Below are 27,587 nucleotides of genomic sequence, written 5' to 3' on the forward strand. Positions count from 1 at the left end.
GTGTAAAAATAAGAAAAAGTAAAACACAAACACACAAATAAATATAAACGTTTTTAATAAAGCACTAACATCTTTAACATATTAAAAAAAAAATTGGGATGACACTGTTCCTTTAAGTGCATTGTATTCATGTTTATTTTGCTTGTTTACCTCCACAGGTCTAGCTTCTGGAGTAGGTGTGAATGTTCTATGAATTTGTGTTGTATTCGTACTTGCAGGCAATGTTGGCTTAATTGATCTTTTGTTTAGCTCTGGCGCCAGGAAGAATGGCCCGCGCCTAGAACTCGGCTAAGGCCTCAAAACCAGTTTAAGCACGCTGCGTGCCTCAAACTGGGAGGTTCTTATTTGTTAAAAGGTGACTGTTCCAGCCAATCTGTGTGCAGTATGCAGACTTTGACCCCAGCGGTGCAGCAGTTATGGCGGGTGGAGAAGCCAGGGGGGCATCCCAGCATGCAGCAAGAGTGGTGACAGCAAGTGGAGATCACAGGGAGCCTGTTTACACCCCTAGTGGACGTTTCTGTTATCACCATCATCACTTTATTTCCAAGATTTCCAGTTTCCGATCATAAGTTGCGACTAAACCTAAATTTTCGCTTAGCCTTACAATTTTGTGGCCTATCTTGCAAATTTTGAAGCACTGTTTTTATGATACAAAGCTCCAAATTCCCTGTGTCTCTTTATACAGTCACCACTAGGGATATGTATGCATATCTATATATGGCCTCAGGAAATGCTCTTGAGCCCCCTCCATTGGAATTAAAGTTCCAGCTTCATTAATTTCGCACCTGGAATATTTGTTTTGAGAAGTAGCATTAGATAAGACTCTTAAGGCCCTATTACAACGGCCATAACGGTGCAACGAGCGCCGATCAACGCAACAGCTCGTAGAACAGCGCTCGTTTTCTCCTGTCACAAGGAGCTATGTATGGGGACGAGCGCTCATTACTCCGAACGCTCGTTCCCATACATTATTATCATGTCGGCAGCGCATCTCCCTGTTTACACAGTGAGATGCGCTGCTAACAACGATAATATTCGTTTTTTAAAACGATACCATCAGCAGATGAACGAGCGTTTGCTTGTTTACTGCTTATTGCTGCCCTGTTAACACATGGAAATTATCTTCAACAAGCGTTCTGACGTTCCGTCGAAGCTTTCTGTCAGAACGGGACCCTGAACAGACACAAACTGACACGAACAGAATTTCCATCACCATTGATTTCAATGGTGACCGATCCAGTGCCCATGGTTTCCGTTTGTCTCTGTTGTGCACCGTATCCGTCGTTTTGCCGGAAGCAATAGCGTAGTCGACTACAATGGTGATGGAAACGGTTTCCGTTTGTGTCAGTTTGTGTCTGTTCAGGGTCCCGCTCTGACGGAAAGCTCAGACGGAAGATCAGAACAGGACCCCAACGCAGATGTGAACACAGCCTTAGTCTCATTAAAAAATGAAGTCCTTATCTTTAAGGTCATAAAAACTTCAGTCAGTAAATGACTGAACTTAAACAGCTATTCACTAAGACTTTCAAGGTCTGACATATGTTTTCAGATAATTATTAACTCTCTATACTAGGGATTTTCCTACTGAATGATATAATGATTAAACAATAATAATTACTCTCATAGTCCTCTAAAAGAAATAGTAACCATAAGGCTTTGTGTGCCTCTGTATTTACAGTTGTTTGCGATTGTCTTTATTTAAACGGGAACCACTCAGCTCTCCCCACGTTACAGGTTGTAATAAACAATGTGTTGGTTTATTACTTTACAAGACTGCCGACAGTAGAACTAGAACTATTTCACAATGATCTTAGACTTCACAATTCCCATTAAAACCATGAATAAACACAGACAACCAGATTTTTTGTGGGTGAAGGTTGGTCGAAACTTTAATTTTAATCATATTTAAACCAATGAGAGATGAGGCTTTTCAAATCACCGCAACAATAGGCTTGAAGTAGTATCCCGCCATCTGGACTCTTAGCAGGCGTCCGCCTTTATCTCCAGCTCTCACACTACTTTTTGGCCGCCAGTTGCGGCACAAACGCAAATTTGTTTTAAAAAATTGAAACAAAAAAGCCCACAAAATTATTACATAGAATAGATAAGGGAGGGTGGTCGTGCAACTTCGCTGAGGTACCCACAGAAAGAAAAAGGAGTCCAGACTGGTGAATATATATATATATATATACATACACTACCGTTCAAAAGTTTAGGGTCACTTAGAAATTTCCTTATTTTTGAAAGAAAAGCACAGTTTTTTTCAATGAAGATAACAATAAATTAATCAGAAATACACTCTATACATTAATGTGCTAAATGACTATTCTAGCTTCAAACGTCTGTTTTTTAATGCAATATCTACATAGGTGTATAGAGGCCCATTTCCAGCAAGCATCACTCCAGTGTTCTAATAGTACATTGTGTTTGCTAACTGTGTTAGAAGGCTAATGGATGATTAGAAAACACTTGAAAACCCTTGTGCAATTATGTTAGCACCGCTGTAAACAGTTTTGCTGTTTAGAGGAGCTATAAAACTGACCGTCCTTTGAGCTAGTTGAGAACCTGGAGCATTACATTTGTGGGTTCGATTAAACTCTCAAAATGGCTAGAAAAAGAGAGCTTTCATGTGAAACTCGACAGTCTATTCTTGTTCTTAGAAATGAAGGCTATTCCATGCGAGAAATTGCCAAGAAAGTGAAGATTTCCTACAACAGTGTGTACTTCTCCCTTCAGAGGACAGCACAAACAGGCTCTAACCAGAGTAGAAAGAGAAGTGGGAGGCCCCGCTGCACAACTGAGCAACAAGACAAGTACGTTATAGTCTCTAGTTTGAGAAATAAACGCCTCACAGGTCCTCAACTGGCAGCATCATTAAATAGTACCCACAAAATGTCAGTGTCAACGTCTACAGTGAAGAGGCAACTCCAGGATTCTGGCCTTCAGGGCAGAGGGGCAAAGAAAAAGCCATATCTGAGACTGGCTAATAAAAGGAAAAGATTAATATGGGCAAAAGCACAGACATTGGACAGAGGAAGATTGGAAAAAAGTGTTATGGACAGACGAATCGAATTTTGAGGTGTTTGGATCACACAGAAGAACATTTGTGAGATGCAGAACAACTGAAAAGATGCTGGAAGAGTGCCTGACACCATCTGTCAAGCATGGTGGAGGTAATGTGATGGTCTGGGGTTGCTTTGGTGCTGGTAAAGTGGGAGATTTGTACAAGCTAAAAGGGATTTTGAATAAGGAAGGCTATCACTCCATTTTGCAACGCCATGCCATACCCTATGGACAGCGCTTGATTGGAGCCAATTTCAACCTACAACAGGACAATACCCAAAGCACACCTCCAAATTATGCAAGAACTATTTAGGGAAGAAGCAGGCAGCTGGTATTCTATCTGTAATGGAGTGGCCAGCGCAGGCACCAGATCTCAACCCCATAGTGCTGTTGTGGGAGCAGCTTGACCGTATGGTACGCAAGAAGAGCCCATCAAGCCAATCCAACTTGTGGGAGGGGCTTCTGGAAGCATGGGGTGAAATTTCTCCCGATTACCTCAGCAAATTAACAGCTAGAATGCCAAAGGTCTGCAATGCTGTAATTGCTGCAAATGGAGTATTCTTTGACGAAAGCAAAGTTTGAAGGAGAAAATTATTATTTCAAATAAAAATCATTATTTCTAACCTTGTCAATGTCTTGACTATATTTTCTAGTCATTTTGCAACTCATTTGATAAATATGAGGCTGGGTTCGCACGAGGTCATTACGTCCGTAATTGACGGACGTATTTCGGCCACAAGTCCAGGACCGAACACAGTGCAGGGAGCCGGGTTCCTAGCATCATAGTTATGTACGATGCTAGGAGTCCCTGCCTCGCTGCTGGACAACTGTCCTGTACTGAAAACATGATTACATGTAGATTGAAAGTTCTCGGTCGGCCGAACATCTCCGGTCATTTGTGGTACTTTGTACACTTTGGTGATAAGATAAATCATAATTTCTCGTGTAATCTTTATCTCCTACTTGCCAATATTCTATGGTAAGGTTTCCACTTTCACATTGTGTGGTTGGCATTGAATTGTGTTGATAGTGGCAGAAGGATCACTTGATAATTATCTTCAGATCACAAATTCTCAAAGGGGTTTTCCCATGAGGGACATTTATGACATACTGTATCCACAGGATATGTCATAAATGTCAGATAAATGCGGGTCCCACCTCTGGGACATGCACCTATCTCTAGAACGGGGCCCTCTAAACTCAGTTCTAGCTTTTTGTGCTCATGCTGACTCCCGGCCACTTCCTGGTTATATGGTCGGGAGTTACGGAAAAAGCGCAACTCGCTGAGCTACGCTGTTTCCGTAACTCCCATAGTAGTGAATGGCAGTTACGGAAGAAACGTAGTATGCGAGCTACGCTGTTTTCGTAACTACCATTCAGTTCTATGAGGCTTACGGAAACAGCGTAGCTCAGCGAGCTACACTGTTTTCACCTTCATGGACGGAAATCGGCTGGAACACAAAGAAGTAGAATGGGGTTTAGGGGCCCCATTCTTGAGATAGGTGCGGGTCCCAGAGGTTTATCTGACATTTATGACATATCCTGTGGATATCCAAAGAAGTAGTAGGACAACAGCACACGTCTTCAAATCATCAAAGTGGTTTTATTGTCAAGACATCCACAAACGACAAGCAACGTTTCGACCCATAGTGAGTGAAGGGTCTTTGTCAAGTCTTTGATGATTTGAAGACGTGTGCTGTTGTCCTACTACTTCTTTGGATATACATCGTGCTGGAGTTGGTTTGCCTGGCTTGACAGCGTGCACCGCACCATACTCGGGACTAGTGCTGCTTCAAAAATCTCCTTTTTTCTGATATCCTGTGGATATGTCATAAATGTCCCACGTGGGAAAACCCCTTTAATGACAAATAAGAAAATTAATATATAGATGTAACGGAGTTGAATTTGCCATGTTACAGTTACGTTTATGCCCCATATCTAGTTAAGATAATGCAGTTAGTTTACCACAGATGAAACATTGTGAAACCATGACAAACTCAGTTCTGCTATGCTTGATAAACTCATTGGAGTCAGGTGAAAGTGTGTAGTGCAGTCAGAAATATTTTCGTTCTGGTTTTTGTAAATGTACATTTTCTCTCCACACCTGCTAAGTGGGCGGGTTCTTCCAGATGTTCTGTGTGCTCTGAGCCAATTAGATGTCTCCAAACTTCTGCTCTCCTCCCTTTATGAGCCACATACACACACTAGGGGCTTATTCAGACAAACGTTGAATACATCCGTGTGACGGCCGTTAAAACAACGCCTGCACACTGATACATGTTTTTCAATGGGGCCATTCACATGGCCGATGTTTCAACGGTCCGTGTAAAGGGTCCGTTAAAAAATAGAACCGGTCCTATTATCTCCTGTTTTCACGGATACCTCCATAGGTTCATGTCTATGGGGATCCGTGAAAATGGGACCTGCACAGGGTTACCACCGAGGTTCCCCACGTTCACCTGAAAAAGCCCTAAGTTTGAGAACAAGAGTGACACTTTAGCTGCATCCCCCCCTCCTCCTCCTCTATTTCTTCTATTTGCTGTTTTACACTAGATGGATTTATTTTTAGGGACTGAGGAGGTTTGAAAAGTTGACTCAAAGAATCAGATTTGATTTTATTTTAGAACTGTTTTAGAAGTTTTAAACAGGATCACTGCAATTGAATAAGACAGACGCAAGTTCCGTCACCCCAACCATGGATTTAAATCCAAGCACACAGCCCTCCGGAGAGACACAACCATTGCAGTTAAATTCATACTCCTTGTTAGCTGTGAAGACAAGAATACAAATTAATGTACAAGAGAATACGTCATTGTGTACAAGAGAAAAAAAAGAGAATACGTCATTGAGTTTTCCTCTTTTTAAATTATATTCAGACAATTTTAGAATCAGGTAACGTAGACAAGGTCATGGCTACTATTAGCAGACATTCATAAGAGATCTCACTCAACTTTTTACAGAATCGGAATTGTGTTGCCTGAGGCTTCTGGGCCCCAAATCAAAATTTGTAGAAGAGCCCCCTTCTACCATTTATAACACCTATGTCTGCTGAGGGGAATATAGATCTGCTGTATAGAGTCGCATTACTCTTCCCTGCTACCAAGCCTTTGTACGATTCAGCCTTCACTGCAATTCATGCATTTTATGAAAGTAGGGAATAAACACAAGTCTCATCTACATTCATTCTTGTCATTCAGATGTTCCCATCACATAGAAGCGTCTGAAATAGCTGTGTGAGTGCACTAGACTCGACTTTCCCATGAATCTATTTGGAGAGGGATGACACAAGCCCTGATTGCTCTCAAGTTGACAATGGGTATGTGGACCCTCATTTTTGACTACCGTAACTTACTTTTTGAACCTGTCTGATGAAGATCGTACTAAAATAATAGTTGTTAGTCTTTAAATGTATCCATTATCTAATTGAATTAACACCATAGTTTATATATACAGAAAAGCCAACTAATAAATTAAAAGGAATTTATCAGCTCATTTTGGCCTACCAAACTGGTACCAGCGTCTTTTGATAGTCTGTGCCCACATAGAAAGAAATTAAATAATATGGCTACACGCTTTCAAAAGACATTGATACCAGTTTGGTAGGCCAAAATGATTTGACAGATTCCCTTTAATTCATAAATAATATTAAAACAAAGAGTAAAAAATATAATTACATTTACTGTAAAGTCAAGGAAATGTATTTATGGATTTATTGTAATTGTTATTATTAATAATAATAATAATAATAATAAATAATAATAATACTAGTAAGGCTGTGTTCACATCAGTGCTGCCCTTCTGTTGAGGGGTTCCGTGGGAGTTTTTCGTCGGGTTAACCCCTCAATGCAAATGAAAACGGAAAACGTAGCTTCCGTTTCATCACCATTGATCTCAACGAAGGTTTCTGTTTGTCACCGTTGTGACAGGGTTTGTGTTGTTTTGACGGAATCAATAGCACAGTCGACAGAACCATCCGAAGGAACCACTCAACGGAATGGCAACGCTGATGTGAACAGGCCCTAATAATTATTTCTCAATTGCTTTCATTATTATTTGTCATTATTATTATTTTTATTAGTGTTTTTATTTTTATTATTATCATTATTATTTTTATTATTGTTATTATTATTATTATTATTATTATTATTATTATTATTATTATCACCATTATTATTATTATTATCATTATTATTGTTATTATTTTTATTATCATTATTATTTTAAGTATTTTTTTTATTTTTATTATTATTGTTATTTTTATTATTGATTTATTTTGGTATGTGCGCCTGGCTCATCACTAGACATTACATCCACACTTTACAGCTGAATTATAAGTAAGCAGCGCCGTTACCTGGGTCTCTAATTTTCCCAATATATTTAAAGCATTTGTCTTTGTCCTGTTCACACTGGATCATCCGTTTGCTTTTACATTCCCTCAGGCCGTATGCAAGACAGGACGGACAATTCTTCCCTTTTAGTGTAATGTTCTCAGGAGGCACTGAAATCAGGAATTATAGTGATAACATCTTCACTGAAATCATCACATTACAGAGAATAATATCCATCAATGTTTTTATAATGCATTACCCTAGACGGCCAACTCCCCATCCCAAAAAAGAGGATGGGATCGGAGGTGGGTGTTGGGGGAAGAAATTGAGCTGCCAGACTGCCAGCACATGTCTAATTAAGGGTAAGTCCAGATGAGGCAGAAAAATTCTGACCCAAATTTTGTCGTGAATGCGCTACAAAATTTTGTTGAAGGTTTTGCTGCAGATTTGCCGCTATGAAAATCCACATCATGCCCTGATTTTGCACCGATTTGTTTTCTACTAAATGTGGATGGGGTTTTGAAAACTCCTCTATAAATATTGTACTGTAAATAGTCATGGATTCGAAATCAGCATAAAAAATCTGAAACAAATCCGCAATGTTACAAATGCTTCATGAATCTGCCTCAAAGGAACACTCCAGGAAAAAAATGTGAAAGGTGAAAGGTCCCATGTGAAAGGGGTGTCTCTAGTGAGACAACCCCTTTAAAGCAATTCTAAAGTTATATTGGGGATTTGCTTTACCAGCAGTCACTGTATACATATTGTGAGGGTTTAGCATCAGGAGAGGTTGGTACAGCGGTTTCTTAGTAGCCAGAGACAGGGACACCGTACATTAAAAGTCATAACAGGGCTTTGCCTGTGTTTTTATTCTTGTCAAAGAAACAGCCTCTTGTACAACAAGGCAAAATACAAAATACAAAATAAATCCTGCTCGTCTGAGCACTAACTAAACAAGATATTATCTAACTATACCGAGTGCCTTCCTACCAGGCACTGGACACAAAGTAACACAGGTCTTTACTCACATAGAATACAGGCTACTCCAGCCTTAGTAGTCTCCGGTCTGAGTCAGGGGTGAGACTCACACACACTGTGTCCGCACCTTTTCATACACAAGCTACAGGTGCAGCTAATTGAGCAGCAGCCTTGTCCTACAAACAGAGATGGACTAGGGATTGGGGAACCCGCCCTGGGATTGGGGAAACCGCCCTGCTCTTCTCCAATCCAACTCCAGGCCCTTTTTCCGGCTTTTCCTTAAGCCGAGATTGGAAAGCTAGAGCTTTCTATTGCAAGAACTACTCATTCCCTGGAGCCTAGGATACATATGACAGGATTCTAGGGGAAATGTACCTTCCCTCAATGACTTTACCTGTCACTGTCTCACAATATGTACAGTATTGCCGTTATTGCTCTATGTAGAAGATAAGTTACTTCAGGTGATAGTGTAGGGAAGTGGAGGAGAGAAAGTCTTAAAGGTGTTGTACAAGATTGTAAAAAAGGATCAGATTTTATTTCAGTAACAGCGCCATTTATGTCCACCAGCTGTGCCTGGTATTAGCCCAACCTATTCAAGTGAATGTGGCTAAGTTGCAGTACCAGACACAGCCTATGGACAAGAGTGGCGCTGTTTCAGGGCAGAAAATATATATTTTTTTAAAAATTCTGTGACTTTAACGGTAAACCAAATTGCTCCTGCCGATAAAGGTAGGGATTATGTTGACAATAGACATTACGACATTGAAGATAATACAATACACTAAAATTCCCTAATAAAATCAGTCCCTGATGTGATGTCAGATCGTTCACTTACTGTTATAGTTAAATGTGTTGCAGTTATCTCCTTTACAGCAGTCTATGTGCACTTTAATGCCCGCCTCATACTGAGTAGTTATATACAGCGTCTTCCCACAAGGGTACAGCTCGTTGCAGTCCTTTTTAACGGTGTGATATGTATCAGGGTCTATGGACAAAAAATACTGTAGTTAAAGTGAAACCCCAGCTCAAAATTCAGCTTTTGTCCGATATGGAGGTGCCAACCCCAAAATTATACTTACCTGATCTACGTCTGATTTAGAGGCCACTACTGCCACCTGCCTGTACGTTGAGATCCTGGGCAGTGGTTGTCATGACCCACCCAGGAACTTGTACAGACAAGAACTCTATACTCCTGCATGTGGGTAGAGTAATTTGTTGCACAAGTTCTTTGATGGGTCATGACAACCACTGCCCGGCCTGTAAGAAATCCATTTTGCAGTGGTATACCGACTATGTTACTTCCATGGGGCCCATGGTGAGAAGAAGCCATGGTTCTGAACTACTCCCGCTTTCCGACATAGATCCAAAGCATTTACCTGCAGCCGCGATCAATGAGATCAATGGTAGCTGTATATATTCATATGCAGAGAGCTCCCCCGAGTGGTGGCTGCATGCAGTCAGTTTTATCATGTACTCTGATAACTTGCTGTGATATCACACAACAAAAGCCATCGATAAAGTCAGGTAAAAATTTCTTGACACAAATGGCTACATCTGTATATGGGGAAGATTAATAAATGTATTTATGCCAGTTGTCATTGGAAAATATGGTGTTCAGATTGAGCATTATATTTAGAGCATGTTCACATGGATTGTTTAAATGCGTGTTTTGGGGGATTTACGCCTCGAAAAACGCCCCCCAAAAAACGGAAGCAGAACGCCTCCAAACATCTGCCCATTGATTTCAATGGGAAATATGTTTCGACAGGGCATTTATTTACGCCTCGTTTTCCAAAAACCGCACGTAAAAAGACGCCCATGAAAAAGAAGTGCATGTTACTTCTTGGGACATTTTTGGAGCCGGTTTTCATTGACTCTATAAAAAAACAACTCCAAAAACGGCCGTAAAAAACGCAGCGAAAATCGCAAGTGGCTCAAAAAACGTCTGAAAATCAGGAGCTGTTTCCCCTTGAAAACAGCTCCGTATTTTCAGATGTTTTTTGTTAAGCGTGTGAACATACCCTTATAAAGCACCTGTTTTTACTTTTTTCGGACTTACGAGTTGGATACAGTTGGCCAGGTTTTGTGTTTTTTTCAGAGCACAACCTGTTTATTAAAAAATACCTCTCTCGTCTCTACTTAGAAAAGTGTGGGAAAAGATCCGACCAGTTGCAGACCAAACGAACGTTGTATATACAAGTATCTTTACTGAACGCACAACTGCTTGTGGCCAACAAGTATACCGATACTTCTTCTGTAAGAGGCACAGCAAGCTTATTGGTTACAACACTTAAAGTTGTAGAGTCTCTTAAGCATTACTATAATAGTTAAAGGAGTATTCCCAACTTGGACATTTATGGCATATTAACAGGATATGCCATAAAAATCTGATGGACGTGGGTCCTAGCTTTGGAAACCGCACCTATATTTTAAACAGAGGTTATCCAAGCCCCGTTTCACCTGCTGTGGTGGCCGCAAGCTTCTGTTTAAATGCGGGTACTAGTGGAGAGGAGTTTGTGCATGCACACAGCTTCAGTACAAACAGTAGTCCCTGCCTCAGTACCGCACGGGCTTGCGTCACCCTCCGGCATAGACCCTCAGAAGCTGTTGAACAGAAATAACAACAACTATAACACATAAGTGCCAGTGCTGTGCACTTGACTAGTAACGGTGTATATGTGGACGAACTGAGTCGTTGATCGCGCTCGTTTACACGGCCCACGTCGGGCCATGTATGAGGACCATAATGCTAATTAAATTACCCCATTATCACATATACAATAAAAAATTTCATCCAAATGAAGGCTTTCATTTAGAACATATGTCGAGGTGGACGCCATTCGTATGGACCAGTACAATATGGGTATGTACTTACCTAACATGCTGATTACTTCTATTTGATTGATGCAATTTTGCACTTTATTGTCTGGCTATGTTAGGAGTAGTTGTTACTGGGGATATTAAGTCATGGTTCGAAATGTGAAATCTCTATTCTGCCTTTACAATCACTAACTGGCATCGCTTTTGTCCTTGCAGGAATCATTTTTATCTATCTTTTAAATGGACACTCACTTTTCAGACAATGTTTGCTAATCCAATAGTATACCTGATATAGATCAACTTTGTAATTTACTTATTGATAAAATGTAGTTATTTTATTCATGCAAGTTTTGTGTGAAGTTACTTACACTAGGTGTCACCCTTCTTGCTGTCCACCCCCTTTTGTCAAGAAAAGTCTGTCCCTGGTTACAGAGCAGAAGGTGGGGGAGTGTTTCTTCACTGCCTTCCCATACAAGTCTATAGAGAGGGGAGGGTGAAGCTGGAGGAGGAAACAGAGAGAGAAAGAGACACAGACACACCGCCAATACACTTATTTGGTGAGGAGACGAGGAGCAGCAGGAAGTAGCAGAGAGAGAGAGAGAGAGAGAGTGAGCCACCCATAACACGCTGCCAATACAAGTCTATGAAGAGAAGAGGAGGAACAAGGGGGAGGGAGCAGGAGCAGGATGGAAAAAGCACGGGCTGCTAGTAAGATTTCTATGTCACCCCAGTCAGGGCTGGCCTTAGGATAAACGGCACCCCGTGCAAGATTTTCTTTTGGCGTCCCACCTCCATCATAAATAAAATTCCCCCAAAAATGTATAATGCCCCCCACACACATTATAATGCCCTTTTTATTGCCCCCACTCAGTATAATGCCCTTTATTGTTCCCCCACACATTAAAATGCCCCTTTAGTGCCCCCCACACAGTATAGTATTACCTAAGTGCCCCCACACAGTATATTGCTCCCCACACAGTATAATGCCCCTTTAGTGCCCCACACACAGTATAATGCCTTTTTAGTGCCCCCATACAGTATAATGCCCCCATAGCTGCCAATACAGTATAATAATATCTAATAATATGATATATTATAACCTCTTTAAGGACACAGTATTTTCTCCTCTAAGTGTGCCCACACAGTATAATGCTCCCTAGGTGCCACACACAGTATAATGTCCATTTAGTGGCCCCCTTCACAGTATATTGTTCCCTAAGTGCCCCCACACTGTATAATGCCTCCTCTAGTGCCCACACACAGTATAATGTCTCCCAAGTGCCCACACACTGTATAATGCCCCTTTTAGTGTCCACACACAGTATAATGCCCCCCAAGTGCCCACACACAGTATAATGCCATCTCTAGTGTCCCCACAAAGTATAATGTCCTTCTTTAGTGCTCCAACACAGTAGAATGCCTTGTAGTGACCACCACACATATAACCCCCTTGTGACCCCCACATAGTATAAATAATGCCCCCTTATGCCACTCCACACACAATATAATGGCCAACTTATGACCCCACTGTTACACTGTGTAATTATGTACAACCCACACAGTATACAGCCCCCTTGCACCCCCACTGTGCCATTGTGTAATTTAATAATTATGTATAAATAATGGCTGCCTTACAGCCTGTAGACCCGGAAACAGGGGGTCCCTCGCTGCGGGACAACTGTCCCGTACTGTAATCATGTTTTCAGTATGGGACAGTAGTTCCACGGAAAGGCAGGGACTCCTAGCGTGGTACATAAGTATGATCCTAGGAGCCCGGCCCTCTGCAGTGTGTTCGGTCCGGGACTTGCGGCCGAAATACGTTCCGTCCTTTACGGACATAACAGGTTGGTGTGAACCCAGCCTAAGTAGGGAGGGAGAGGGAGAACAGGGTAGCGACATAGGATCATTTAGGGGCAACGATGATGCCCTCGTTGAACCTAAATGCTCATTAGCATAAAGTTAATAAAACTGATTTCTCCTCGGAGGCAGTAAGCAGAAATGTAAAATAAACACTAGAAACAGGTTAATCTCCTCTACAATACACTGTTACTAGTTTAATATGGACATTCTGGTGACAGACTCCCTTTAATAAAAATGTATACTTGTTAGGAGTTTTTAGTGGGGATGGGTCGCAAACTAAGTTTGTATATGGGCCCCAATGAAATCTGTGGATGTCCCTGACATGGGGTTTTAATGTGCCTTGAGATACTTATATACAGATAGATCACATAGTATTACATGTGTATAAATGTACTGTCTACATAGAGTAAAGCTAATTCTGAGTATTCCTAGGTGGGCATCACATGCCGGATGTCAACCACCAAAGGTAACCATTACTTTTGACGAAGGGGTTGTCACCAAAATTTCCATAGCAATTCATAACTTAGTCACCTAAGTATAAGTATAAGTATAATCACAGCTATGGGGCTATTCCGGGTAGGAAAGCCATTCAGTGCATAGAGGAGGACAGAAAACATTTATTTTTTTAAATAAAAATTGATAATCATCGGTAAATAATCTTGCATCAGGGGCTACTACTGGAATAGTAAATATGAAAAATTTACCACTTACCTATGTGATACAATTCAGATATTACCATGCATTCTTTAGCTTTTTTACAAACAACAGACGGCCCGTTGCAAGAATCACTGTTTTTCCCAATACACTGTATACATTTCAAGGCAAATGCTGTGAGGAGAGACGGTTACATAGAAGAAAAATATCAGGAACATGGAAATTAAATCAGAATGAGTCATTACATATTCTTAACTTGGTTGAGCAGCTGGGAACAAAGGAAAATAAGCACTGGATATGATAAGCAGCAGCACTCAATGCCAATCAGCAGCTAAAAAAGCAAATACATTTTTGGGGTAAACACAAAGGCAGATAAAACTCTGAAATTGTAATATAATATTTCCTTATCTTCAATATGGGAACAATTTTGGGATGCCTCTCTAATAACCCTGGAAAAATTGGGCTTCAAATTAACCACCTAGCGACTGCACTAACCTTGTACCTGTCCATTTTTGAGTATTAAAAAACACAAGTAATTAACTCACCAGCTAATGGTAGGACACAGATGGTACCAAGAAAAGTGATGAGGAGTCTCATGGCAAAGAAAGGGATTAGATATATGGTATTGAGATATACATATATCCTCCACTAATACTTATATATTTCCTCCACGAACACTTCCTTTATTTATATACACGGAGAGACTTTGTGACAACCTATAATTAGGGCATGGGCCAACCTTCAATTTCAACAGAATTGGCAAACACAATTCCTTAGACATTCAAATGCCAAATGCATATGCGTTTACTATCCTAGTGTAATATTTACTCAATAAACACATACCCGGATGGTAATATTAGTATACTGTTTCCAAGAACTTTTCAAATAGTAATTTGAGGCACATTAAGGAGTTGCAGCATCCTCAATTTGAAGCTGTAGACTTCCCAGTGTTCTTAGGTAGCACCATGCTCTCTTATTCATACACTTATGACCATTGCCTTTGATTTGTTCCTAAAACAGTCTATCTGTCAAAGACCACAACTTTTCCTGTTGACTTTTCTTTTATGTTTCTGCCATCTCAACCTAGGATACCCTCTTACAACTATGACTTATGGTTGTTTATCCCTTCTAAAGCTTCCAGGACCGGCAAGTTAATTCACTGGAGTTCACACCTGCTGCAACTATAGCTTCTGGTTACTTTTTCCTTCTAAGAATCCAAGACCTACAAGTCCGTTGCACCACGGTCCACACCTCCATCTATCTACCTCCTGTTAAAAAACAAGGGCTCATTAGACTCTTCTTCTTAGAAGCAGCAGAAGACAATCCACTCCGGGAGCTGATGGCAGAATTGTTCCCCATCAGAGTAGACAAGGTTGCGCAAAAATCGCCCTTGCAGATTGAGCTGGCAGTTATAGGCACTACTACTCTCATGGTGTGCCAAGACAATGCAAGGTCCATGATGACTGCGGGGGAACAGCTCCTGAAAGAGCTACAGCTAAAAGGTGAGAAGCTGTCTGCTGGGAAAATAAAAGAGTTGGGTTAAGTCCTGGGAGTGCATGCTAAAGATATAGATTTCGAGTTGACCCACACACTGGAACATGAGATCCCAACGGGGATGCCCGACCTATTTGAAAGAGCTACCGTTACATATTTCCAGTGCAGTGTCAAGAAGCAAAGGCGCTTCTAAAATTGCTAGACCGCTAGAAAGTCCTTGCGCGTCTTCCATCGTGTTAGTAAAGAAAAAGGAGAGAAGCTTAAGGTTTTGTGTGATTAATATGCATCTGAATGTCTGCATAGTGCGCGATGCTTACCCGCTCCCCCAAATAAAGCACTCACTGAGTGAAATACTTCTCTAACTTCAAGTTAAACAGATGCTGGCAGTAGCCGATGGCTGAGAAAGTAGAAAACTGTGATTGGGGGAGCTGCACGTGTGGGGAGGACTGTATAAGGAGTGGCCTATGTGAGCTGTCTGCAGAGAAGCTGTGCGCAGAGGAGCAGGCCAGTGAGTACCCTGAGTTCAACCAGACGAGACAAGATGGATAGTCTTAAACAACCAATTATATAGAAAAGAGCTCCTAGTGTCAGAAAAGCATAATACAAAGGGAGGTAAAGGGAGCAGCCTCCCAGACCATAGTAAGAGGCCTGAGTTGTCCTGTTGGACTATTCTGATATTATCTTCAGTTCAATAGAAATAAACTATTCTGACACAAAGAGAGACTTCCCAAAGTGCTGCAGTGTCCTGTCTGTCACTGATGCTATATATATATTTAACCCCTTAACGACCCAGCCATTTTTCATTTTTACGTTTTAGTTTTTCACTCCACGCCTTCCAAGAGCCACAACGTTTTTATTTTTTCGTCAATATAGTGGTGTGAGGGCTTATTTTTTTGCAGGAGAAGCTGTAGTTTCTATTGGAACCATTTAAAATACCACATAATTTACTCGGAAACGGGGAAAAAAATATTTGCCGGGTGGAATTGGAAAAAAACGACATTCCTCCATAGTTTTTTGTGTTTTGTTTTTACATCTTTCACCGTACAGTAAAAACGACAACTTCAATTTTATTTTGCGTCTCAATACAATTATGGTGATACCAAATTTATATATATTTTTTTATATTTTACTACTTTTACGAAGAAAAAACTATTTGTTAAAAAAAATTGTTCTATTTCACCACATTCTGAGAGCCATAACTTTTTTATTTTTCCGTCTATTGAGCGGTGTGAGGGCTTATTTCTGAGGGATTAGCTGTTGTTTTTGTTGGAACCGTTTTTTGATACATGAGATTTTTTTATCACTTTTTATTTCATTTTTTTAGCGCTAAGGTGACCAAAAAACAACCATCCAGGTATTTTTTATTTTTTATTTTACGCCGTTCACCGTACAAGTTAAATAATGGTATATTGTAATAGTTCAGACTTTTACGGATGCAGCAATACCAATTTTGTTTATTGATACAAACACAAACTTGAAAAGACTGAAACAAAAGAAACAGAAAATTACTGCATAGAATAGATAATGGAGGTACCCGCAAAAAGAGGAAGGGGTTCTGGCTGGTGAGTATATATGAACCCCTTTGGAATATACCATCAGTGAGAGTAAAAAAGGTGTGGGCCAAGCACTAAACATGTTTTTCGGTATTGGTGGCTACACACATCCAGACATCTTTGTGTCTCTTTGTCTATGAAAATGTTGTTACAATGTTGATGGCGGTGATCAATGATCCCCAAATACAGCAGATAGTGGATATAAAGCATATGCAGCCTGTCCTCTCTGTCCATGGAAAGTATTTACTTTATCTTCTAAAGTTTTGCTACTGTCTGGACTATTACAGGTACCCTTCTGCTCGGACTTTATATTGACTTGGTACACTATTGTTTGGCCAGCTGCTACCCCGCTATGGCGGTGCAGCCTAGTGGGTTCACATACCCACAGATCGTGACAACACTATAGTAAGTTTTATCTTTATGATTGCTGCCTATTAAATGTTATTTATTAGAACTCAGAAAACAACTTTAAATGAAAAGTAATTTAAAGGGGTTTTCATACTTTAAGCATTTATAACATATCTGTGGGAGGCCCCATCCATGTGAACACCATCTATATGGCCATCTGACTCACAAATTTTCTATGACAAACAGGAAAATTTATATATAGATGTAGATGAGTTGAATTTATTCAACATAATCGAACTACAATCATGGAGTAGGTTTACCTGTAGTCCTACGTAAAACCTCAGATGACACATTGTAATCCTATGACAAACAAAGTTTTGCTATACTTGGAAAACTCAGTGGAAAAGATGCAGGTGCAGACAGAAATGTTTATGTGACATCTCCAGATTTTGGATCTTTTAGTTCCCTCAGCTGTTTTTTGTAAATTTTCATTTTCTCTCTCCGTGCCTGCTGAGTGGGCGGGCACTTCCAGATGTGCTCTTGGCTCTTAGCCAATCAGATGTCTCCCCACTTCTGCTCTCCTCCCTCTTTCACAGTCCCACACACACCCTGAGGGAGAGAACAAGAGTAAAACTGCAGCTCCACCCCCTTCTCTCAATCCTCTGTTTCTTATTTGCTGTTTTACACTAGAAGGATTTTTTTAAAGACTGACAAGGTAATGCAGATCTTTAAGAAGTTAACATAAAGACTGACATGTATGATATGATATTGTATATTTATTTTAGAATTATTTTAGTCGTTTTCATCTGGTTCACTGCAAGCAAATAAAACAGACGCAAGTTACGTCACCCCAACCAAGGATTCAAATCCAAGCGCACAGACCTCTGGAGAGAGGCAACCTTTCAAGTTGAGTTAAAATTCCTTGTTAGCTGTGAAGACAAGTAAATAAATTAATGAACAAGAAAAAATATAAAACAAATATAAGTCATTGAATTCTTCTTCCATATTATTTTTAGACAATTTTAGATTCAGGTAATGTAAATTAGATCACAACGACTTTTAGCAGACATTTATAGGAGCCTTAGCCCAGATTTTCATAGGACCTAAATGGTGTTACTTCAGGTACATGGGGCTCCTGCATTTGGTTGGGGTCCAAAAGGTCAAATGTCCACCTAATTTACGTATAAATCCAGTCTGATAAAATCATGCTAAAATGATAGCTGTGTTAAGTTTTTGAATGTATCCAGCAACCAAAAGAATATTCTAAATAGATTAATAACTTAAACAACACATTAATACATATTTTTTATTTTTATTTTTAAATAATATAAATTTAGTGTTAACTCAATGTTATTTTTTAAACAAAATTATTATTAATATTGTTATTATGATTTGTTTTCATTATTATTTATTTTGGTATGTGCCCCTGGCTCATCACTAGACATTACATCCATAATGTACATCTGAATTAAAAGTATGCAGCACCATTACCTGGGTCTCCTATTTTCACAATATATTCATAGCATTGATATTTTTCCTCTTCACACCTAATCATCTCTTTGCTTTTACATTCTTTCCAAACCCTCTCTCTCTCTTTTAATTGTCTTCCTATGTGTCAGTGTTCATAGTAATTCTGCTTTCTATTCATGACCTAGTCAGTAATATCAGGGGGCACAACTGGAATAGTAAATATAAAAATACATGAGATAATTTACCACTTATCAAAGTAATAAAATTCACATATTACCATGCATTGCTTAGCATCTTTACAATCAACAGAAGGTCTGTCACAAGAATCACTGTTTTTCCCAACACACTGTATACACTCCAAGGCAAACAGAGAGAGAGGGAACAAAGCAAAAGAAACGCTGGTTATGATAAGCAGCAGTACTCAATGCCAATCGGCAGCTGAAAAAGCAAATACAATTTTCGGGTACATATAAAGGCAGATAAAAACCTGAAATGTTAATATAATATTTCCTTATCTTCAGTATGGATACAATTTTGGGACCTACACTCTAAATATGACATAGTACAGCTAAAGAGAGTTCTAAAAAAAGGTCAGCAATATTTATAAAGGGTACGTCTCTCTAACAAGGCTGGAAACATTGGGCTTCAAATTAATCACTGAGCGACCGTGTCAACCTTGTACATGCCGATTTTTGAGTATTCAAAGATACAAATAATTAACTTACCAGCTTATGGTAGGATACAGATGGTACCAAGAAGATTGATGAGAAGTCTCACGGTGAAGAAAGGGATTAGTTATATCATATTGAGATATATATATCCTCCACTATTACTGTGTGATTAATTCCCTCTTTATATACACTGAGAGACTTTGTGACATCAGTCAGAGGCAACCTATAATTATGGCGTGGGTCAGTCGTTTTTAGGCATTTATATGCCAAATGCACAGCTGTTTACCAAGCCTGATGTAATATTTACCCATCAAACACTTGGTACAAATCCAGATGCCAATATAATAAACTGTCTACGGGAACTTTTCTTTTAGTAATGTGAGGTACATTTAGAACTTGGAGCATCCTCAGTTTAAATGTATTGCCTTCCCTGTGTTCCTATGTGGCACAATGCTCTATCATCTAAGAACTTCCCCATGAAGGACCAGTGCATGGCACACACCAACACCGATGATAATTGCCATTGGCTTGTTTCTTACCTAGTCTGTCTGTCAAAGACCACAACCTTTACCTGTTGACTTTACCTGTGGCCCATGACTTCAGCATGAACTGACTGTGCTTTTCTGTTTCTGCCATCTCAGCAAAAGCTACCGCCCTGCAACTTCAACTTCTGGTTGTTTATCCCTTCTAAGGGTCAAAGACATGAAAGTCCCTTCCCTGAAGTCCACACCTGCTGCAACTTTGACTTTTGACCGCCTTTCCCTTCTGAGGGTCAAAGACCTGCAAGTTCCTTCACTGAAGTGCACACCTCCCGCAACTTCTACTTCTGTTTGCTTATCCCTATTCAGAGTCCAAGACATGCAAGTCCCTCACACTACAGTCCACAACTCCAAATATCGCTTGTGAAAACAAGGGCTTTTTAAACTCTTTTTCTTGGAAGGAGCCAAAACGATCCACCATCCACACACCATTGTGTAAATTTAGCTCCTAGTAATGTAGCTCCTTGGCACACTAAAGTGAATAGTTACTCCCTGGTGCTCATGGTTAGTAGAACTTACAAACACCCCTTGCCCTGGACCTAGTAGCCATTAATAGATCACGTTCCTTTTCAAAGTGAATGCCAATTCTGTGTCCTTTGTAGATCCAACATCCTTTGTAAAGTTGACACCGTCCCTTTTTAGTGCATTGTATTCCTGTTTTGGTTATTTTCCTGGACAGGTCTAATTCCTGGAATATTCTTTGACTTTGTATTGTGTTTTTGCAGGGAATGGTGACTTACATGATCTTTTGTAATGCTTTGTTTTTGTACAGGTATCGGGAAGTACGGCACGGATGGTCACCTTCTTGTGTATTTTACGATCCATAACTCAATGAGGTGGCTGTTCCCACCAATCTGTGTGCAGTGCGTGGGCTACGACCCTGGAGGTATAGCAGTTATGACAAGTGATGATGCCAGGGGGCCTTCCCACATGTAGCGAGAGTGGTGATGGCGGGTGTAGAGGCCAGGGAGCCTCCGAGCATACAGCAACAGTGGTGACAGTGGGTGCAGTGGGTGGAGATGCCAGGAAGGTTCCCCAAAAGCAGAGAGCATTTATACAGCTGGGTCAAGTTACCAGAGAGCCTCAATACAAGACAGAAAATGATGGCCTGGAAATAAATAGGATGCTAAGGAGTTAAAGCTCCGTATGGAAGTGATGAGCATCCATTGTCCACCTCTGCCTGGATTTTATCTCAATTTTACTGTGTAGCATTTCAAGAGACTAATCCTCTGACTTGAAAAGTTGTTCACACCCCTAGGGGCACTTCCGTTATCACCTGTGAGTAAAACTGACTTGTTGCAACCTATCCGGTTTCTTGTCATAAATTGCGACAAAACCTGCATTTCCTTATCCGCTTGGCCTGACAATAACATAATATATAAATATATAAAATTCCTAGCTCTATTTTTATGATACCAAGCTCCAAATCATCTGCGTTTCTTCACACAGCCACCACTAGGGGGAGATCAGGAGCTTACTGCAAACTGTTTTAATATTGAGTTCATTGTATGAATATTATGCAGAAAGTTATTAAGCGCCCCATAGTGGTGGCTCGAGGCGGCCAGGATTTTGTCAGTAATTTCCAGGACTATACAGGTATTTAAAGCTCTGTATTAGAAAATCAAAGCTGTGACCACTATAAAGATATATTAAGAAAATAATCACTGTATAATTTTGAACCCATTTAGGTTACAGGGCAAATTTATTTTCAACGGTGAACATGCACTTTAACAGAAATAATGATTCCCCCCTCTCCTATATAAAATTATTTTATACAGACAAAGGTGTACAGGGCCTCACATTCTTGTAGGGATAATGGCCCATATTTATTATGTAGTTTATGCCAGATTTTTTTATAAACTGTGCCACAAACAGTAGTAAAAGCTGAAGTACAAAAAAATTGCGGTTATTTCTGGCTTTTCCCATAGTTCGACAAATTAGGAAAGTGCTTGTGGTCTCCAAAAAGAGGCAGTTTAGACCACATTTATTACAAAATCCATAGGTGAAAATGGTGCAAATCTATGCCTGCTATAGGTGTACTTCTTTTAATAAATTTGACTCAAATCACTCCAACTATCCCTTGTACTTAAGAAAAGCCGGTGCTAGAAAATATGGGCCAATATCTCTTAAGCGTCAAGACAGAGGTGTACTGTAACTTGAAGCTCCTGGAACAAAATGCTAAGTCTGTAACAATCCCCTCACCTACCATGTGCCATTTATAATACTGGTGCCTTCTTATGTGGCAGAGGGGGTCTCCTCAGCAGGGCCGGCGTCCACTACCCTTAGGGGGGCACACTCAGACACTGGGTGCTTATGCAGCCGTCATGGCTCCTCCAGGAGTGGAATCCCTGGCAGGAGCGTTGCCGATGCTCTTGCCGGGGGGTACCGCTCCTAGAGGGAGCCCCTGTCTAGAAACATCCTTGTCTAGGAGCTAGTCAGTCCTTGATCGACTTCTATAGTGTTAGTAAAGAGGAAGGAGAGGAAGTAAAGGTTTTGTGTGAATTATATGCATCTGAATGTCTGCACAGTGTGCAATTCTTACCCGCTCCCCCAAATAGAAGCACTTCCTCTAACTTAAACTTGCCCAGTGGATGCTGGTAGTAGACCTAAGCTGAGAAAGATATGAACTAAACTGTCTTGATCACCTTCCAATGAGGCAGTTGGAGTTCATGTGTATGCCTTTTCATACACATACACAATGCCCAATCAACCTTTCCGAAAGTAATAGTACTGTGCATGGGGGGAGCTGCACATGTGGGGAGAACTGTTTAAGAAGTGGCCTATATAAGCTGTCTGCAGAGAAACTGTGCGCAGAGGAGCAGGCCAGTGAGTACCCTGAGTGCAACCAGAGTCAGAGCTGAGGAGACTAGGTGGATATCCTTAAGCGACCAATCATACAGAAAAGAGCACCTGGTGTCAGGGGAGCATAATACAAAGGGAGGTAAAGGGAGCAGCCTCCCAGACTATAGTATGAGGCCTGAGTTGTCCTGTTGGACTATTCTGATATAATCTTCAGTTCAATAGAAAGAAACAGATTCTGACACAAAGAGGGACGTCCAAAAGTTCTGCCGTTCCCTGGTTGTCACTGTTGCTATATATATTTAAGATGCTGCTGCACTGTTAAAGTTTGTTTGCTGTATTTACTTCAGAAAAGAAACAGTTAATCGACACAACTGCCTAGTCATTTGTCACCCGTCCAACTACACATTACAAGCCAACCAGAGATCTGAAGAGGAAGGATTCCACTTATTCTGTGTTATATTTGTTTAGTTAATCTGCAATGTTAAGAAATTGCACTTGTGTACTGAAAATGACAAAGTCTTGTACCTATTAATGTTGTAACCATTAAGTTTACTGTATCTCTTAAAGAAATAGTAACCATAATGCTTTGTGTCCCTTTGTATTGACACTTGTGTTAGTAAAGTTCAAGAGAATATTATTTGGTTTGTGATTGTCTTCTTTAAAGGGGAACCACTCCAGTTACCCCACGTTACAGGCTGTCATAAAGAATGTGTTAATTGATAAACACAGAAAGGCAGGTTGTTGGTGAGTGAAGGTCAACCAGAGCTTTCATTAACCCCTAGCCATTTTTCATTTTTCCATTTTATTTTTTAATTTATTTTCTGGGATGAATTGTAGATTTTAATGACAACAATTAATTTACCATAGAGTTTAATGTGCTGGAAAACCTAAAAAATATATTTTGTGGAGTGGAATGGAAAAATAACAGTAATTCCTTCCTTGTCCTTTGGGTTTAGTTTTTACGTCATACCCATGCATGGCATGTTTGCTGTATTCTGCGGGTCACATCAATTACGGCCATACCAAATTCATATATATTTTTTACTTTTACAATTTGTTTTGTGTTTCCATATGCTGAAATACATAACTTTTTTTTATAGTTTCTTGTAGTTTTTGTTAATGTCATTTTGATACATAAGACTTTTTGATCACTTTTGATTCCAATTTTTTGGGAGTCTTTTTTTATTTTTATTTTTTTTACGGTGTTCACTGTGCAGGATAAATAACATTATATTGTAATAGTTTGGACTTTTACGGATGTGGTGATACCAGTTATGTTTCTTATTTTAACTGCTTATACTACTTAAGGGTAAAATATATATATATATATATATATTTTTATCATTTACTTTTAATTTTATTTCCTACTCGGGGTCTTGAACATTCATTCATTGGATCGTTTGCACAATACACTGCAATACTTATATACTGTAGTGTATTGTTCTTTTTGCCGTCTCAGATGCCGGTTGTTATAGTAAGTTGTCAACTCCATTCTCCCCACCTCACGACTATGACATTAATGTACGTCATATAAGTGGTTACCAACATATTTAAACCCATAACAGATCAAGCTTTTGAAATCTCCACACTACTATGTTTGAAGCCTTAGGCCTCCTGCACACGTATCTGTGTATATGGTTTGTGATTACGGCACGGACGGCCCGCGGAGTGTCATCCATGGGCCATCCGCAATCACAGGCGGTGCACACACAGGATGTACATTATTTTCAAGGAGCTCGGACCGCAAATGCGGACCCTATAATTACATGTTCTATTTTTCTTGCGGTCCGAGCTTCGGGCCCATGGAAACCACGGTCGTGTGCATTGGCCCATAGGTAGGCATGTGTTTTATACAATACGCAATTGCGGTCCTGCAATTGCGGATAGTATACAGCCGAAAAAACTACGGTTGTGTGCATAACGCCTTATGCCGGTAGCTGGACACCCAGCAGGCAAGTCCGCCTTCAAGTCTTAACCACCAGCAAGAGCTGCTGTGACCTAAATTCTTGACAAAAACTTAAAACCGCGGCACAAAACAGCCGAAATTGCCTCCCATTGATTTCAATGGGAGGTGGAGGCGACATGCCCTAAGAAGTGACATGCTCTATCTTGAGGCGTTTTCCGCCTCAAAAACCCAATTGAAATCAATGGGAGACGGAAAAAAACACCTCAAAAGCCTGACGCGTTTTTTGACGCGTTTTTTTTCCTTTGCCTATTGTTGCAAAATCACTTCCAAAAAAAGGGAGCTGATTTTTACAGGCAGAATTTTTTGCCTGCAAAAACCTCCGCGTGAACATACCCTAAGACTCTGAGGAAGTCACGTCAGTGACGAAACGCGTCAGCGTATTGCCTTTGCTCTGATGTCACACGCCGGAAATGTGTGGACTTAGCTGCCACTTTTGACTGACACATGTACGATCCATGTCATTTACTCGCAATCGGGGCTTTAGCCTCGTCTGTGCAGCTACTACAACCATAGAGGGAAAAATCGCTCGGATGGACAATTTCTGTCTTCAGCATTTACCCTGATTGGGCTTACTTTGAACTGTTGATTATTATACCGATTGCTGAGATTGTTGAGAAAACTACACATTCACAACCAACCTACAGTCTGAAACGGCTAGTGGAGTTTACCGACCATCTACTGGCTTATTTCCCACAAACTACGCTATACGGCGATAAGTATATGGTCTAAAAGACCTGTTTGTCAAATGCATCTGATTATCTGTAGCATATTTTTGTGTCTTGTCGGTCATGTCAATGTAGCCGTAAACTAAACCGCGGACCTAATATGGTTCTATTGTTACCTTTACTTGATGGCAATGTTGCTACATTAGTGGACTTGAGTACATGATAATATCTACCTTGTATTTTCAGCTGATACATGCTTATATCCACGTGGTATTATACCAGATAGTCTGCCGTCTATTCCCTTCTGCTATATGGGATTTATATTTATTTATTTATCCCATGACCCACATGGTTTACAAATATGATTAATTATCTATTAGGTATTGTTATTAGATACATTTATGTGTAGAGTCCTATGTGCATAATTCATGCTTTCATAAGTGACTTGGTTAACTCTACTGTGTGAGTTATTTTCATTTTACCCGGCCGGCTTGTGATGTCTATGCTTTTTGTTTTTTGTTTTTTATTATTTGGATACAGCATCACTATTAGAGTTGTTCATGTTTTTTAATATTTTGCAAATAAACTTTTTGATATTTTTTTATTAATGCTTAGCCGAGTGCCTGTCTGACCCGGGATTTCCTTCATTCTGTTCCTTTCCCTCCCATTCCCTTTCTCCCTCCCCTCTTTTCCTCCCTTTCCTGGTTTTTGTACTTGAGAAATTGTTATTCCCTGGTTGACACCGTACGACTTGTACTGAGCTCAAGCAGATCCAATCATGATCTGATATTCATACTTATTCTATACCCGAAGACTGTTACCTGATTTCTTCACTCACTTCTGTCACTTAGGGTATTGAGTTTGAACCTGACCAGGAGAACATCTTCATGGAGTTTCTATGTTCTTCTCCTGTTATTTTGGTTTGCTATAGCGTATACTTGTTTTCTGCAACACATTGTGAGCCCCAATGGGACAGGGACTGATGTGAACATTGTTTGTGTTACTTAGTTCACTTTTTGGGATGAGATAAATCATAATTTCTTGTGTAATCTTTATCCTGATTCCTCTACTTGCACATATTCCATTGGAAGGTTTTTACATTCACATTGGGCATTTAGTTGGCATTGAATTGTGTTAATAGTGGTAGAGGGATCACTGGATAATCATCTTCAGATCACAAATTCTCAAAGACAAACAGGAAAATTAATATATAGATGTAGTAGAGTTGAATTTATCATTTAACTGTTACTTGTGTGCACCATAATCGAGTTAAGATCTTGCAGTAGGTTTACCTGTAGTCCTATGTAAAACCACTGATGACATGTTGTAATCCTGTGACAAACACAGTTCTGTTACACTTGGAAAACCCAGCGGAGAAAGATGAAAGTATGTAGTACAGCCAGGAATGTTATGTGACACCTTCAGATTTTGGATATTTTCTACCCAACTGTTGGTTTATGTAAATTTAGATTTTCTCTCTCCACGTCTGGCGGGCTCCTTCAGATATGGTGTGGACTCCGAGCCAATCAGATGTCTTCCCATTTCTGCTCTCCTTCCCCTTTCACAGCAAGAGTCACACACACTGAAGCAGAAACTGCAGCTGCATCCCCCTCCTCCCACTCCTTTCTGTTTTCTATTTGCTGTTTTATACTAGAAGGATTTTTTAAAGACTGACGAGGTAATGCAGATCTTTAAGAAGTTGGCACAAAGACTGACATGTATGATATGATATTGTATATTTATTTTAGAATTATTTTAGTAGTTTTCATTTGGTTCACTGCAAGCAAATAAAACCGATGCAAGTTCCTTCAGCCCAACCAAGGATTTAAATCCAAGCGCACAGGCCTCTGGAGAGAAACAACCTTTTAAGTTGATTTCAAATTCCTTGCCAGCTGTGAAGACAAGTAAATTAATTAATGAACAAAAAAAAAATACAAAAAAATATAAATCATTGAATTCTTCTCCTTCCATATTATTTTTAGACAATTTTAGATTCAGGCAATGTAAATTAGATCACAATGACTTTTAGCAGACATTTATAGGAGCTTTCGCCCAGCTTTTCTAATTGGTTTTACTTCCGGTACATGGGGCCCCTCATTATCGGCTTTGGTTGGGGTCCTAAAGGTCAGATGTCAGATGACCACCTAACTTACTTATAAAGCCAGTCTTATAAAATCATGCTATAATAATAATTGTGTTAAGTCTTTAACCCCTTGACGCCTTATCACGTACATGCACGTAATACGTGTCATAGGGAAGTATGGGGGCGCTCACGGGCTGAGTGCCCTCCATATCCTGCGGGTGTCAGCTGTATTTTACAGCTGACAGCCCAGACTAACAGCTGGGAAAAGCGATCGAACTGTTCCTGGCCATTTA

At 40.1% G+C, this 27,587-nt stretch overlaps 1 long non-coding RNA gene across 3 annotated transcripts; it reads left to right on the forward strand.

The window, feature by feature from the left end:
• The first annotated feature begins 7,507 nt into the window (after positions 1-7,507).
• Positions 7,508-23,100, forward strand: LOC142661588 (uncharacterized). Of its 3 annotated transcripts, XR_012850767.1 has the most exons (6): positions 7,508-7,753; positions 14,791-15,205; positions 15,567-15,705; positions 17,038-17,155; positions 17,884-18,004; positions 20,551-23,100. It is a non-coding gene; the product is annotated as an uncharacterized LOC142661588 (long non-coding RNA). The 3 variants fall into 3 exon arrangements; XR_012850768.1 differs by lacking the exon at positions 17,884-18,004; XR_012850769.1 differs by lacking the exon at positions 15,567-15,705.
• The last annotated feature ends 4,487 nt before the right edge of the window (positions 23,101-27,587 follow it).

The sequence above is a fragment of the Rhinoderma darwinii genome, chromosome 10 (genome assembly GCF_050947455.1).
Source record: "Rhinoderma darwinii isolate aRhiDar2 chromosome 10, aRhiDar2.hap1, whole genome shotgun sequence".
NCBI lineage: Eukaryota > Metazoa > Chordata > Amphibia > Anura > Rhinodermatidae > Rhinoderma > Rhinoderma darwinii.